Source organism: Typopeltis vanoorti, chromosome 14 (assembly GCF_054136105.1).
Source record: "Typopeltis vanoorti isolate ZY-2024b chromosome 14, IOZ_Tvanoo_1.0, whole genome shotgun sequence".
Lineage (NCBI taxonomy): Eukaryota > Metazoa > Arthropoda > Arachnida > Uropygi > Thelyphonidae > Typopeltis > Typopeltis vanoorti.
This window is the reverse complement of record NC_143562.1, coordinates 79553982-79568736: the sequence shown is the minus strand read 5'-3', so window position 1 is coordinate 79568736 and position 14755 is coordinate 79553982. Positions and strand designations below refer to the sequence as shown.

Genomic DNA, 14755 nt, shown 5'->3' with positions numbered 1-14755 from the left:
ACCATCTTCCTGAATCTTCTTCAATTCTAACTACTGACTTACAACTCAAATACAGATTATCTGTTGCTTGATATAGTGCCAAGTTTGCACCATATAAATGTAGTATTTCAACATATTTTCTCTTGGCCATCTTTTCATATGACTTTTACATATCAACAAAATTAAATACAGATCCCTATTACATTTTGAATTATCAACTATTTGTCTTAAGATGAAAATCTGCTCCTGACAATCTCTATTTATCTGAACTGGGCCTCTACTTCTCCAAATTTTCCTTTCACAATTTTTCTTTGTCTTTTCTCAAGTATGCTTGCATAAATCTTACCTGAAACACTGAGTAGGGAGATTTCTCTGTAATTTTCATACAGAGTTTTATTTCCCACTTTTAAAGATGATATTATCAGAGCTCTATTCCAATCATCTCAAATTCGACCTTATGACCATGGGCATGCTGTAAAATTTTAACATCCAGTTTGGGGAAAAAAGCAATTTCTCTTTTGTGAGAATTACCCCTTCCCCAAGTATAAACGAATTCCATTATCAGTCAGCAGACATCCACTTAGTTTTGTCTAGGACACTTAATCTAAGGGGAATGACCTTATTAGTTCTAGACCTTATTGAATGACCTCACAACAGTTCTAAAAAAATGAATATAAATCCACTAATGCCTTTTATTCCCTAAAGAGTGCAGGCTAGGTCATTTATCTCGAAATAACTTTTGAGAGACCAGTGGGCAGCCAGTCTCCACCCTTAGCCAATCACAGAAGAGCTGGCCCAAGACTATCAGCAATTTTAACTGGCACAAGGGGAAGAAGTATGGTAGATGACTGCTGCCATCTCATTGTACTTAACACTATGTATTACTGTCTGAAATAATGCAAGTTCTATGGTTGATTTTCTTGAGTTTATGGGATGAAAAACCCATGTTTAAAAGATGTAGTTTATAGCCATTGTCAGTTAACAACTGGTTCGCAAAATTATAGATAATTGAACTGCGAACTGGTTTGAGCTGACTCCAGCACACCATTGCTTATGACTATCCTTGTGGATTCTGCAGTGCAGACACTACAAAACTTTTATACCCCCATCTTTTGAGCATTTCTGATCAAATATCACCTGCTGCAGCTGGAGATATTTGGAGATAATATGCACTGCACTCTTTTAGATATTTGCACATTTTCAAGTTTTGATGGCATTTTCTACATCAAGTATTGATATGTACTTCTGAATACCTTCCACTTGAATACTATCTACCACAGTTATGTCATTCCTTTCTTCATTCAATAGCCTTCATAGCACTTTGCCATTTACTGATATTTATCTTCTATATTCTTATCAAAATCTTCCCATGAATGTCATTTAGCTACTTTTACACAGTATTTTGCTTTCTTACATTTTTCTTTGAATTATCTCAGAACATATGCTGACTTCATTGCTGGTAATTTTTGATATACAGGTATCCCTCGATTAATGCGGTTAATTAATTCTTCGCTGTTACCGCGTATATCAAAATCGCATTAATCAAATCTAATAATCAATGGTAAAAATTACAATTCATCCATAATCGATTACTGTATTAATAATTTGTTTTATATGGTACTCTTTTAGGAAAGATAAAAAATTAATGCAAAGTAAATTATTATTATTATTATTATTATTCAGGCCTCCATGGAGTCAAAAGACTCATCGTAGGAAGTCCTTCCTAAAAACATAAAGTCTGTCAAGATTCATCGAGGGGAGGTCCCCCCCTAAGAAACACAAAGTCTATCATACCACTCCTTAAACTCATTAACCGGTCTCGCTCTCACCACTCCATCAGGCAATACATTCCAGGGTTCAACCACCCTCCACGCAAAGAAACCACTCCTCACCCTCCTGCTCACAGTTTCCTTTCGTAACTTCCAGGGATGGGATAGCTTTTTGTCATCACTCCTTCCCACTGTTCAACGAAGAGAAAGAACTCCCCAGTGTCAACCCTGTAACCACCTCTCAACAGTTTAAAAGTCTCTATCATATCACCTCTCCTTCTTCTATCCACCAAACTCTGCAGTCCACATTCCCTCAGCCGATCCTCATAACTATCATTGTACAGTCCTGAAACCATCTTTGTTATCCGCCTTTGTACCCTTTCCACAGTTAATTTATCCCCTTCAAATCATGGAGATCAAATCTGAGAACAATAGTCCAAGTGTTGTCTGATCAGGGTCTTAAGCAATGGAATGATAACTGTTTTATCTCTGCAGGTCAGTGTCCTCATTATTGCAGCAATCCTATGTGTTACCTTCACCACCTTTGCAATATGTCCCCTAAATTTCAGGTTTCTATCAATCATCAACCCCAGATCTCTTGTCTCCCTTACTTCCTCCAGTACAACTCCTCCCGTAGAGAATGCAGCATCCCATCGATGTTTCCCAAACTTCAAGACCTTACATTTTGCTGCATTAAACTGGCATCCCCATTCATTTGCCCATCTATCTAGCTTATTCAAATCCTCTTGCAGGGCTACCACATCTGCACTATTACTAATAATCCTTCCCAGCTTCGCATCATCCACAAACAACTGAATATCCCCTTGCAATCCACTGACAATGTCATTGATATAAAGGTTAAACAATATAGGTCCTAGTACTGAGTCCTGTGGGACACCACTTGTAACCCTCTGCCTCCTTGAAACTGCTCCACCATACACAACTCTCTGATCCTATCAGACAGCCAATCCTGAATCCAGTTGACCAATTTGACATCCAGACCCATGTGCTGCAACTTAAATATCAGCTTATCATGTAGCACCCTATCAAATGCCTTTGCTAAATCCAAGAAAATGGCAGATATGCCTTTCCCTCATCTACTGCTCTTGTAACTTTATTATAAAAGGCTAGCATATTACCAAAACAAGAGTGTCCCCTCACAAATCCATGTTGACTCTCACAGATAACATTACCCTCATCTGCCCAATGCTGTATACGGTCCCTCACTACTTTCTCCAAGATCTTAACAACTACTGATGACACACAAACTGGCCTGTAATTAGACACTTCCAGTCTGTTACCACCCTTATGCACTGGCACTATCTTACCTTCCTTCCATTCCCTGGGTATCTTTCCCACAGCCAGACTTTCATTGAAAAGCCAGGTTAAAGGCACTATCAGTTCCCTAGCACATTCTCTCAAAACTCGTGGTGAAATACCATTCAGTCCCAAAGCTTTACTAACATCCAGAGTACTCAGTATCTGAAACACACTCTCCTCCTGTACCTCTAAACCTCGAACCAGCCCTATCTATCTAGCATTAAAACTGATTCCTCTAGGATGAAATACTCCAATAAAGTGTTCATTGAACAATTTCACAATGTCCTCTGCATCAGTCACTCTATTCCCATTTTTATCCCAACATATCAGTCTTCCACAGTCATTTCTCCTCCTACTGGCCACATAGCTAAAAAAATCCCTAGGATTTTCTTTGGATCTTAGGGCCAATCTCCTCTCATATTCCAGTTTCGCTTTCCTTATCACACTAGTCACTCTTCTGGCCTGTGTCTTATATTCTTCATGCATCTTCTCTTCTCCTTATATCTCTTCCATAGCCTCCTTTTCACATGCAATTCCTGTTTAATATTGTTTGTCATCTACTTTACTCCAAATTGTGTCCTCTTCTTCACTCGTGGTATATAACTTACCATTGCTGCTAACAAATATTCTTTCACAATTTCCTACCCACTAATGATATCCCAGCCTTCCAATTCCTCCATCCACAAAACTTCCCGAAGTTGACGTCTAAGACTATTATAATCACCTGCTTTAAAATTCCATATAAGTTCCCGTCTCTTTGATACTCCTGCATGTCTATTCATTTTTCAAGTCAAAACCATATGGTCACTCTCTCCAACTGGTGGGAGAGATGTCATCTCAGTTATTATCAACTCTTCTGATGCTATAACCAAATCCAAAACTCTTGAACCTCTTGTTCCCTCTGTTACATGTTGCCTAAGACATTTGTCCCTCAGGAATTCTAGAAATTCCATTCCCCTATTGCTACATGCATCTTCCTTTCTCCAATTTATACTACTGTAGTTAAAATCTCCTATAACAATCATTCTTCTTGTACTTGCCAAACTTAACTGTCTAAACATCTCCTGGTCCCCATCCTCTGTGCTCCTGGGTCTGTAGCAACACCCCACTAAATATCCTGTCTTGCCTTCCTCTACCTCACACCATATGCTCTCAAAATCATTTGTCTCACTTCCTTCCAAAGCCTCCACTCTTAGAAGACATAGGTCATCACTTATCATAAGCAGTACCCCACCACCACGCTTTCCCCTCCTATCCTGACGAAAAATGCTTTACCCAGCGACTTCTATTCCTGTTATTATATCCCCTTCTGTCAACCACGTCTCAGTGATCCCAGTAACGTTTGGCCAGGCTGATGCTATCTGCGCCACCAATTCCTCTCCCTTATTCTGGATACTCCTGGCATTAGTATAAAGCATATAAATGCCATTGTTTCTATACCCAGCATTATCCCCTTCTAGACTCCACTGGGCTCAGTGTTACCTGATGTCATCTCCATTCTCGTCTCTCCCTAAATGTTTAATAAATACTTGTACCTGCATTAGTTACTGCAATTTTTTATCAAAAGAAGTTATCAAAAGTCGTTTGGACAGTTTTAGTTTATTTCTTATTGGCATAAATTCTATGATAACAAGCAAAATGACTCTCCAGACCTCGGCAAACAAGCAATAAAACATAAAGAAAAAAACACTGCAAATATGATACATGATGGTACAAATTAAGTGGATATCGAATCCAACATTATTTCATGGCCGTTGGCAAGTGTTGACAAAAATGTTTACCAAGCTTACCGACTAATAATCGGCAAAAGTATGATAGAAAAAATAAGGGTATGATAGTGAGTGTAAACAAAATGAAAGAGCGTGTGTTGTATGGAGATTTCTTAGTAAGAGGTGTGTTAGTTGAGAGTTTAACAAAATCGTACCAACCTGGTGCGAACGTTAAGAATGTAAGCGAGTCAATTAGAATGCAAAAGCAGCGGGTGAAAGAACTGATAGTGGTAGCAGGTACAAATGATTTGAAAGGAAACAAAATGGCTATGAGTGAGGATGTGAAGGAATTGCTTGAGGTTGCAAAAGAGAAAAGTGAGAGAGTTAGGATGGTGAGTCTGTTGCCGCGGTATGACAGTGAAGAGTATAGATGGAGGGCCATAATTGCTAATGATTTTATGCGCGAATTATGCAGGATGAGTGGTGTGGAATTTGTGGATGTGTGGAATGAGTTCGATGGGCAAAAGGATTTATATAAAATGGATGGTTTACATTTGAATGGATTTGGTGTATGGAGACTTGAAAAGGTGTTGTGGAATGTAGTGGAAGTGAATGTGCAGAATCAGGGAAACAAAACTCCCCCCCCCTTAAGAACTAGAGTTATTAGGAGGGGGGGAGAAGATATGCAGACTTTAGGGTGAGAGTTGAGTGTGTGAATGTGTGTAATATGCCAAAGTGAGTAGGAAAGACCACGAATTAATCAGAATGGGATAGTTAGTATAAGGCATCAAAATAGGGATGGGATCGGCTTCTACAATTCATGTATACTAATGCCAGAAGTATTAGGAACAAGAAGAAAGAATTTTTGGCCTTGGTTGGCACTTCTAGACCACAGGCTATTGGCATTAGTGAAACATGGCTGACAGAAGATGACAAAGCTAGTGGGATTGAATGTGAGGGGGTATGGTGTGTTCAGGAGTGACAGAGAGAATAAAATGGGGGAGGAGTGGTATTGATGACAGCTGATGAGCTACAGTCAAGGAGAATAGAAGTGGAACTGCAGGATAGAGAAAAGAGCACATTTGAGGCTATTTGGTGTGAGATTGAAACTAGTAGAACAAAATATACAGTTGATTTTTAAAAATTTTATGGAATTTACAACCGTGTTAAAAAACTTTTTTTTTTTCTTATCCCGACGTTTCGATCTTCACATCATGATCATCATCTGGAGCGTACATAAATATACAGGACAAGCTGAGTTACATCATTAACTGTAAGCTAGAGAAACAATGATTTGATCACATGTTATTCTACTGGCGTGACCTCTGGTGAAAAAAAAAAAAATAATAAATAAATAAAATAAAAAAATTTATTTTTTATTTTATTTTATTTTATTTTTTTATTTTTTTTTCACCAGAGGTCATGAATAAATAAAATAAAAAAATTTATTTTTTATTTTATTTTATTTTATTTTTTTATTTTTTTTTCACCAGAGGTCATGCCAGTAGAATAACATGTGATCAAATCATTGTTTCTCTAGCTTACAGTTAATGATGTAACTCAGCTTGTCCTGTATATTTATGTACGCTCCAGATGATGATCCTGATGTGAAGATCGAAACGTCGGGATAATAAAAAAAAAAAAGTTTTTTAACACTGTTGCAAATTCCATAAAAGTTTTAAAATGAATGCTGATCACCATGTAACCCTAAAAGAAAGGAAAATATACATTTGGGTGCTGCTATAGACCAGGTGATGGAATAGATGGTGGAGATAGTATGCATAAGCAAATAGAAGAAATGAGTGGAATGAGGGTAATTATTATGGGAGATTTCAACTATGGTAACATTGATTGGAAGGAGGAGGAGAGGACACATGGGAGGAAGGAATTGGATTTTATGTGGTTATTAAGGGATAACTATCTGCAACAGCATGTAATGGAAAATACTAGGGATCAGAGAGTGCTTGACCTAGTAAGTGCATCTGAGAATTAGGCTTTAACGAATATGACCACGTTGCCACCAATTGGTGAGAGTGATCATGGGAGGTGGCTAAAAGTGTGGAATTTACAATTAAGACAGGGTACATGTGGAATTATCGGGCTGGTAAGTATGACAAGCTTAGGAGTTTGTTTGGTTCAGTGCCATGGCATGTACAACTGCAAGGGCTAGAAGTTGATAGCGCGTGGGAGGCGGTTAAGAAGTGTTTGCATGAAGCAATGGCTGACTATATACCTAGAGTCCGAATAATAAATCAAGTAGGGGTTAAATGGATGAATAACACCATTAAGCTTGAGCTGCAAAAAAAGAAACAACTATGGAGGGAATTTAAGGAGAAAGGTGACCAGCAGGCAAATGAATGGTATAAAGCGCAGGCCAGAAGGGTAACGAGTGTGGTAAGAAAAGCAAAAAAGGATTATGAAAGAACACTAGCCATGCAGGCTAAAGAGAATCCCAAGCAGCTTTTTCGAAATGTTGCAAGTAAAAGAAAAAATGTATATGGCAGAATGATTTTAAAGAATGCCGATGGTAGGGAGGTAACCGAATCAGTTGATATAGTTGAATTACTGAGCGAGCACTTTGCAAGAATATATCATCCAGGTGGTGACATTGCAGAAATCAATGAACCAATAGATTATACAGGAATTGCGGTGAATGAAGTGGAGGTGAGTAGTCTATTGCAAAACCTCAATGTCAATACATCTGTGGGATTGGATGGTATACCAGTCATGTCGTACATGAAGTGGCTAAAGAAATGTCAGTACCCTTGACCATTTTGCTTAATTTGAGTCTTGGATCTGGGTTAGTCCCGAGGGGGTGGAAAGAGGGGAAAATAGTTCCAATGCATAAAGGAGGTTCCAAGACTGCTGTTGTAAATTACCAACCGATTAGCATATCAGGAATTGTTGTGAAGGTCCTGGAGAAATTAGTCAAGAGAAGAATATAGAATTGGATAGATGAAAATGGGATACCGTATGGTGGACAACATGGTTTTTTGTGAAGGGTAGATCATGCCTCAGTAACTTGCTCATATTTTATAACACAGTGACGGCTGAACTGGATAAGGGTAATGGGTTTACAATGATTCTACTGGACCTTGCCAAGGATTTGATAGGATACCACATGGAACTCTAATCAGTAAACTGGAGCAGATGGGAATGGATATAGGGTTGGTGAGATGGATAGGAGGGTGGTTGATGGAGAGAGATACCAGAGAGTGGTTTATTCAGGAGTTGAGTCCAAAATATGGCTTGTGACTAGTGGTGTGCCGCAGGGTTCTGTTCTTGAACCACTACTTTTCAATTTGTTCATTAATGATATAGGAAAGGATATGAGAGGAAGTGTTCACTTTTTTGCTGATGATGCAAAGTTTGGTAGAGCAATTGTGAGTGCACAGGATGTTAAAATTTTGCAAGATGATTTGGATAGTTTGGAGGACTGGGCTAAGGAAAATGGATGTCAATTTAATGTGGCAAAGTGTAAGGTTATGCATTTTGGGGTGAAAAGATTAGCAACAGTATATCACATTGGTGGAACCATACTCCAGGAGATTGATGAGGCCAGGGATTTGGGAGTGTTGGTGGATAGGGAGTTGAAGTTTGGGGACACATCACAAAAGTGGCTAAATCAGCTCATCAAATCCCTTGGCTTTTGAAAAATACTTTAACAAGCAGAGACAAACAAGTTATTGTTCCTCTGTATCGAGCCTTGATAAGACCCTATCTAGACTACTGTGCCCAGATATGGGTGCCAGGGTTTCTTCTTGATGGAGAGGAGGTGGAGAGGATCCAGAGACGAGTGACCAAGATGATAGCAGGTCTGTGGAATTAACCTTATGAGAACAGGTTGAAGATTTGTGGGTTGCAAAAATTGGTTGATAGGTGGAAAAGGGGTGATATGATTGAGACATTCAAATTACTGAACGGTTTCTATAAGATTAATCCAGAAGATATTTTTGAGAATAGGACTGGTGGTGGGAGGACTAGGGGCCATACATGGAAGCTTGGTAAGAATGTGGTTAGCAGGGGTGTTAGAGTTAGGTTTTTTACTTGGAGAGTGGTGAATGAGTGGAATAAGTTCAAGTTTGCCGTGAATGAGTACAAGGCGAGGTATGATAGATACTGTGTGAATGTCGAATAGTTGTTCTTGACATAATGTTAGGGCCTCCCTCGATGAGTCTGTCGACTCCTTGGAGTTGCCAAATAATAATAATAATAATAAGAAGAAGAAGAATAGCTGAATATAGAAACTACAAGAGTTTCGTGCCGAATATATAGAAACTGAAAGTTTCGGCAGATGCAAGCATAAGCAACCTTATGGGCAACTCGTAGTAAAGGTGGAGTAAGCTCCAGATCACTTTTCTTAGTAATTTCCATAATGTAAAGCACATCTCCTAGAGGACATGTATGATAAATAAGCCTTTGGCTCTCTATTTCAGTAATACATGATGGTTTATTTATTTTCAGTTACAATCTAGAAATTATTGAAGAAAGAAAGAATTAAAAAAAAAAAAGAAACTAAACCATACTATACTGACAATCAGAGGTCGCAGTATCTCTCAGATACAATTTACTGTCAAATATCACAAACCTTTACATTACATGTGTTAAACCAAACTGACAGCAAAAAAAGGTGCGGAATATCACTTGTAACATATGAATGCACAGCTTCTCATGACCTCCAAGCTATACACTGAATTGTGTAAGAATATTTATATTAAACATTTTGTATGTATCTGTCAGATCAGCTGCGAGCTCCACAGGGTTAAAGGCGTGTTAATCAAAACTCTTGCCGCGTATATCAAGGGATTGCCGCAATTAATTTTCTAGTGTTTTTTTCTAGTGTTTTTCCTTTTCTTTGGGGGGTGCCCAGGCCCCTTTCCCCCCCTGGGTTTGCCACTGTATACAAGTAACCTAGTTGTGAAGATAGATCACATGTAAACTTTGTTTGCGTATAGTTGGATAAATGATTAAACAAGACGATTTCTTGACAAGTTTAATATAATTTGTGCATAGTACTCCAGGTGAAGTCATATCTAGGCCTTGTAAAGAGCAAAATGATTTCCTTATCCTTACATTTTGATGTTCATTTCAGCATCACAAGTATCCTCTGAGTTTATTTGCAATCTTTATGTTGGAACATATACAGAGTTAGTAATGACTAGTCCATGTCCTTCATATAACAGAAATCCAGGTATTTATCCCTATTATTATTAGAATTGCTCTTTTCTAAATGTTCCAACACATTTCTATATGTCTAATATTCATTTCCTACTCTGCTGGTTCCATAACCAAGAACAATCAAGTTTTTCTTTTTCTTTATATCAGCTGCCTTCTTTAATAACCTGAAAGCTTCCTGCAATAGGCACAAATAAGTCTCATTAACCAATTCTCCAATTTTGATGTTTACCCACATCCCTCTACTGGATATTGCTTTGTTCAAGAAGAACATTCTCATGTTTTGGGTTGGAAATCACAGCTACTCCATCTTTTCCCTAATCATTATTGCCTGAATGTAACATCTTGTATTTATTTGTCTGTTGCAGTAGTTAACTTCTCCCTGTTGTGCTCTGGTTTCCTGATGAAAATTAAGGATTCATGAATTTAATGTTTAATCCATGAACACATGACTGTATATGTAGAGGAATTCCAATTTAAATATGAATGCTACTGTTTTGAATTCAATTCCTGTTGTTGTTCGATAATTGTACTGATATCTTATGATACATGAGATGAAATATTTACATAATAAAAAATGATTTAATGTGGCATACATGTTATTCTATAAGTTATGGATACTCCACAGGTTTCACTATATAAGAAATGTTTGTGGCTTCCAATATATATATATATTTATATATATATATATATATATAGGTTTTGTTTCATTCTCAGTTCTTCAAAATCCAATATAATAGGTTTTGTTTCATTTTCAGTTCTTTAAAATCCTTTTAAAATCTTTAAAAGGTTACAAATTCATCTTTTTTGGTTTTAACTTTTTCATCATTGGTTTAAATTTTTTATTTCATCTTCATGTTTTTCCTACACTCATTTGTTACTATCTGGTACCCACCACTCTAAACTGCATACCATCTCATCTCTAATGAAGTCTTTAGTCAGGTTTTCAGCATTTACAGGGTGTTCGGGATAAATTTGACAGTTTCGTAAGGAAAAAGAAAATCTTCTTTGTATCTATTAAATTTAATGAATTGACAAAAAAACATTACAGGCAGAGTTAATTACAATACTATCAACAAGATTTACTCAAAATAACCACCATTAGCATCGATCACAGCTTCAATTCTGCTTCGGAACCTCGAACAAGCTAATGCTACAGTCTCCCTGGGAAGGGCCGCAAAAACTGTTTTAATTTTATCCATTAACTGGGCTTTTGTATTACTGGAAGTGCGATTGGTGTCTTTTTCAACTGCGCCCCATACAAAATAATCCATGGGGTTAAGGTCTGGGGAGTTTGGAGGCCAAACATTTGGACTGGTGAAGTCGTAGAAATTTTCAGACAACCATTTTTGACTTTTCCCAGAGGTGTGGCAAGGGGCCGAATCCTGCTGCCATACATACGGCCTACCATTGGCTACCCTTGTTATCCAGGGCTTGACTACAGTTAGCAACTCCACGAACAAAGCCCGAATTCCAATGCCAGGGTTCTTCAACACCTGTTCCTGCAGATTTGCGAGGAATTCTGCTGTACGAACGCAATCAGATCGTCTGCTAGGGATCTTTCTTCTTGCTACATCCTCGTAGTCACCATTGCAAGTCTCTAGTTCATGCCTGATTGTTTTTACTGTATTCAGGGAGCATTGGGCAGCAGTCGTAATATCCTTATTTTGATGGCGGGCACGAATCATCATGATACAAGTTATTCTCTTCCATGATTCAGGTGGGTTCCAGCTATCCATCCTTTCTGACATCTTGTATATGAATGAAGAAGGGTCCAAACTTTTAAATGAAGAGAAGTGTGTGTTAATACATGTAACTTACGGAAAAATATAATTAATTATAAATATGTCAAATTTATCCCGAACACCCTGTATATCTTCAATACATGGGTAAGTTAATTAATATTTTTCTTTTTTTAAACCTTAGTAAATTCAACTCTTAGCCTTGTTGCTAAAAAAGGGTCTGCTCCATTGCCAACAATTGTTTAGCATTTTCTTTTATATTGTAAACATTTTAGGGGCATCAAGAATTTCAGTAATCTAAAGTATTATTTTATTTATTTATTTATTATTTTTTTTCCCACCAGAATGGTAGGAAAAAAACCTGTCCAAAATCTAAGTGGATAGATACAGTAAAAGGTGTCTTAAAAGACCAAGTTATCATCACTCATCATCAATTTCTTGATATGTGCCCACCAGGGTGGAAAGGATACTATAACAATATTACAGGATTAAGCTCATACTATTACTAATCTCATATCAACAATCCTCCTCCAAATTAGTCTACTACTTATCAACACTCCAGTATCGTCATATTAAATATTTCGGTCTTCTAGAGCACTTTTGACTGAATCAATTCACCTAGTTATTGGTCTTCCTATAGGTATTTTTCTCAAACATTCCTGAATGCTAACAATCTCAAGTTCCTTCATTTTTAATATGATTCTGCCACTAATACCATCTGTTCAGTCTCCTAATGTTTATCAGAACTCTCGAGTCTATGGTCTGTAGTCTTTGATCACATGCTTTATTTCTAACCCAACTCCATAACTTAAAACTGGTTTGAATACTTGTCTTGTATACTGCTAGTTTAGTGTTTTCACTAATTTCTAACTTATTCCATATAAAATTATTTAACTGGCTCCCTCATCATATTAATTTTTGTTTATTTTATTGTCTACTTCCATATTTAATTTGCCATTTTCATGAAAAACTGTGCCTAAATAGCTGAAATATTTTAATCGTTCTTTAGGTCCTCCACTGAGAATGCAGCTGAAATTTTCTGTTCCAGACTATTTTCGTAGTTTTTTTGCTCTTTTTATTGCTGATTTTCAGTTATTGCTAAATTACTTTTTATTGCTGATTTACAGTTATTTTATTGCTAAATTTGTTGCAGCTGTTATTCAACCTAGTTAGAGAATCTAAGACTTGCACTTAATTTGTTAAGTCACACAACTTCATCTGCATCAAGCAGTGAGAAAAGTTTGATATCTCTGATTCTAATATCAGTTTAATGTCACTTTCTTTCATAATGCAATCCATACAGATGGTTTTATATCAAAGCCTATATTTCCTTTCAATTTTAACTGCTGACTTACTACTTAAATATAGACTAGGTATTGCTCTGTATAAAGTCCCATTTACCCCAGTAAATGGAATATTATACAGTGTTTTGAAAAGTTTTTCACTGGCTACATTGTCGTATGCATTTTCCAGATCCACAAAACTTAAGTAAACACACCTTTGTTATATTCCCACAATTTCTCAATTATTTGTTGTAAAGTGAAAATCTCATCTTGACAATCTCTATTTTGCATGAATGCAGCTTGTTCTTCTTACAGTTTGTCGTCTGCAATTTTTCTTAGCCTCTTCTCAAGTATACTAGTATGATTACATAAATTTTATCTGGAACTCTTAGTACAGAAATTTCTCTGCAATTCTCACATTCATTCAGGTAGGAGATGAATTTCATTGACCAATATGAAACCACTGCCCAATTATTGGAGGCCTGAAGTGGCTTGAAAAAAGACTAAACATGAAAAAGTTCTATGTTTGGTCACTAGAGGATGGTTTCCAGACAATGTAAAAAATTAATAAAAATACAAAAAATATATAAAAATCAGAAATATAGAAAATAAAAAATTCTTAGCCCACTCATGGTATGAAAGTACTACAGGATTACAAATAAACTTCCATGGGTGGGAACCACATAAAAAATAAAAATAAATCAAAAATAAATTAGCTTCATTCTCTTTTTTTATAGATGGGAACTATAACTATGAGAGTATTACTCCAATTATCTGGAATTTGACCTTCTGACTAGGCCCTCTGAGTTATTTTTATTATTATTATTTCATGACACCTCCAAGCAGTCATCAAGGGCACATATTGACTGCAAATTGCATGTGACCTGACCTAAAGGCTGATTTGTCTGTATGCAGGATGAAAAATCCGAGTTTCGGGAAGAAAAAATCCTGCTACCTCCATGAGATCAGCTAACTTACCTTCAATTGAAAAAACCCATATAAAGATTGCTCCCACTATGATAAGAATTGAACTTAGGCCTTTTCCAATCGAAGGGTGCAACGTACCATTGTTCTCCCAAATTCGCTACGGAGGTGCTTATGCAGTGTAACCACTGCAAAACTTTTATACCTCCATATTTGAGCAATTCTGGTTGAATATCATCTATTCCAGCTATATTTTGATATTTCAGGCTTTTGATAGATTTTTTTTATACCTCAAGTATTGATATGCACTCCAGTTTGCATTCCACTTGAATGTTTTCTGTCATTGTTTGTTTCGTTTAACAGTCATCCAAACAACTTTCGTTTAACAGTCATCCAAACAAAATATATGAAAACTGAAGATAAACAAGTGTTTATCTTCAGTTTTCATACATCATCTTTGATTCCTTTTACAGTACAGCACAGAAAACATTCCATGGAAGTTTCAATAACCTCTAAAACATTTTTTCATCTTTATGATATTTTTCTTCTACATTCTTATCTTGCCATCACTTCTGTTTAGCTAATTTCACACATAACTTAGCTCTATTACATTTTTCTCTGTATTCCTTTAGAGTGTCCTCTGGCTTATACACCAAGAACTTTAAGTATGCTTTCTTCTTTTCCAGAACTGTTTCTTTAACTTTATTATTATTATTATGATGATTATGATTCAGGCCTCCATGGAGTCACAACACTCATTGTGGGAGGCCCACCCTAGAAAACACAAACTCTATCATACCACTCCTTGAACTCACTGACCATTCGTGCTCTCACCACTCTATCAGGCAATGCAT

General features: G+C 36.8%; 1 protein-coding gene across 1 annotated transcript in view; it reads right to left on the bottom strand.

The window, feature by feature from the left end:
* The window catches only part of LOC150099699 (solute carrier family 12 member 2-like), a 497862-nt gene that overhangs the window by 200409 nt on the left and 282698 nt on the right, over positions 1–14755 (bottom strand). The window lies entirely within an intron of this gene.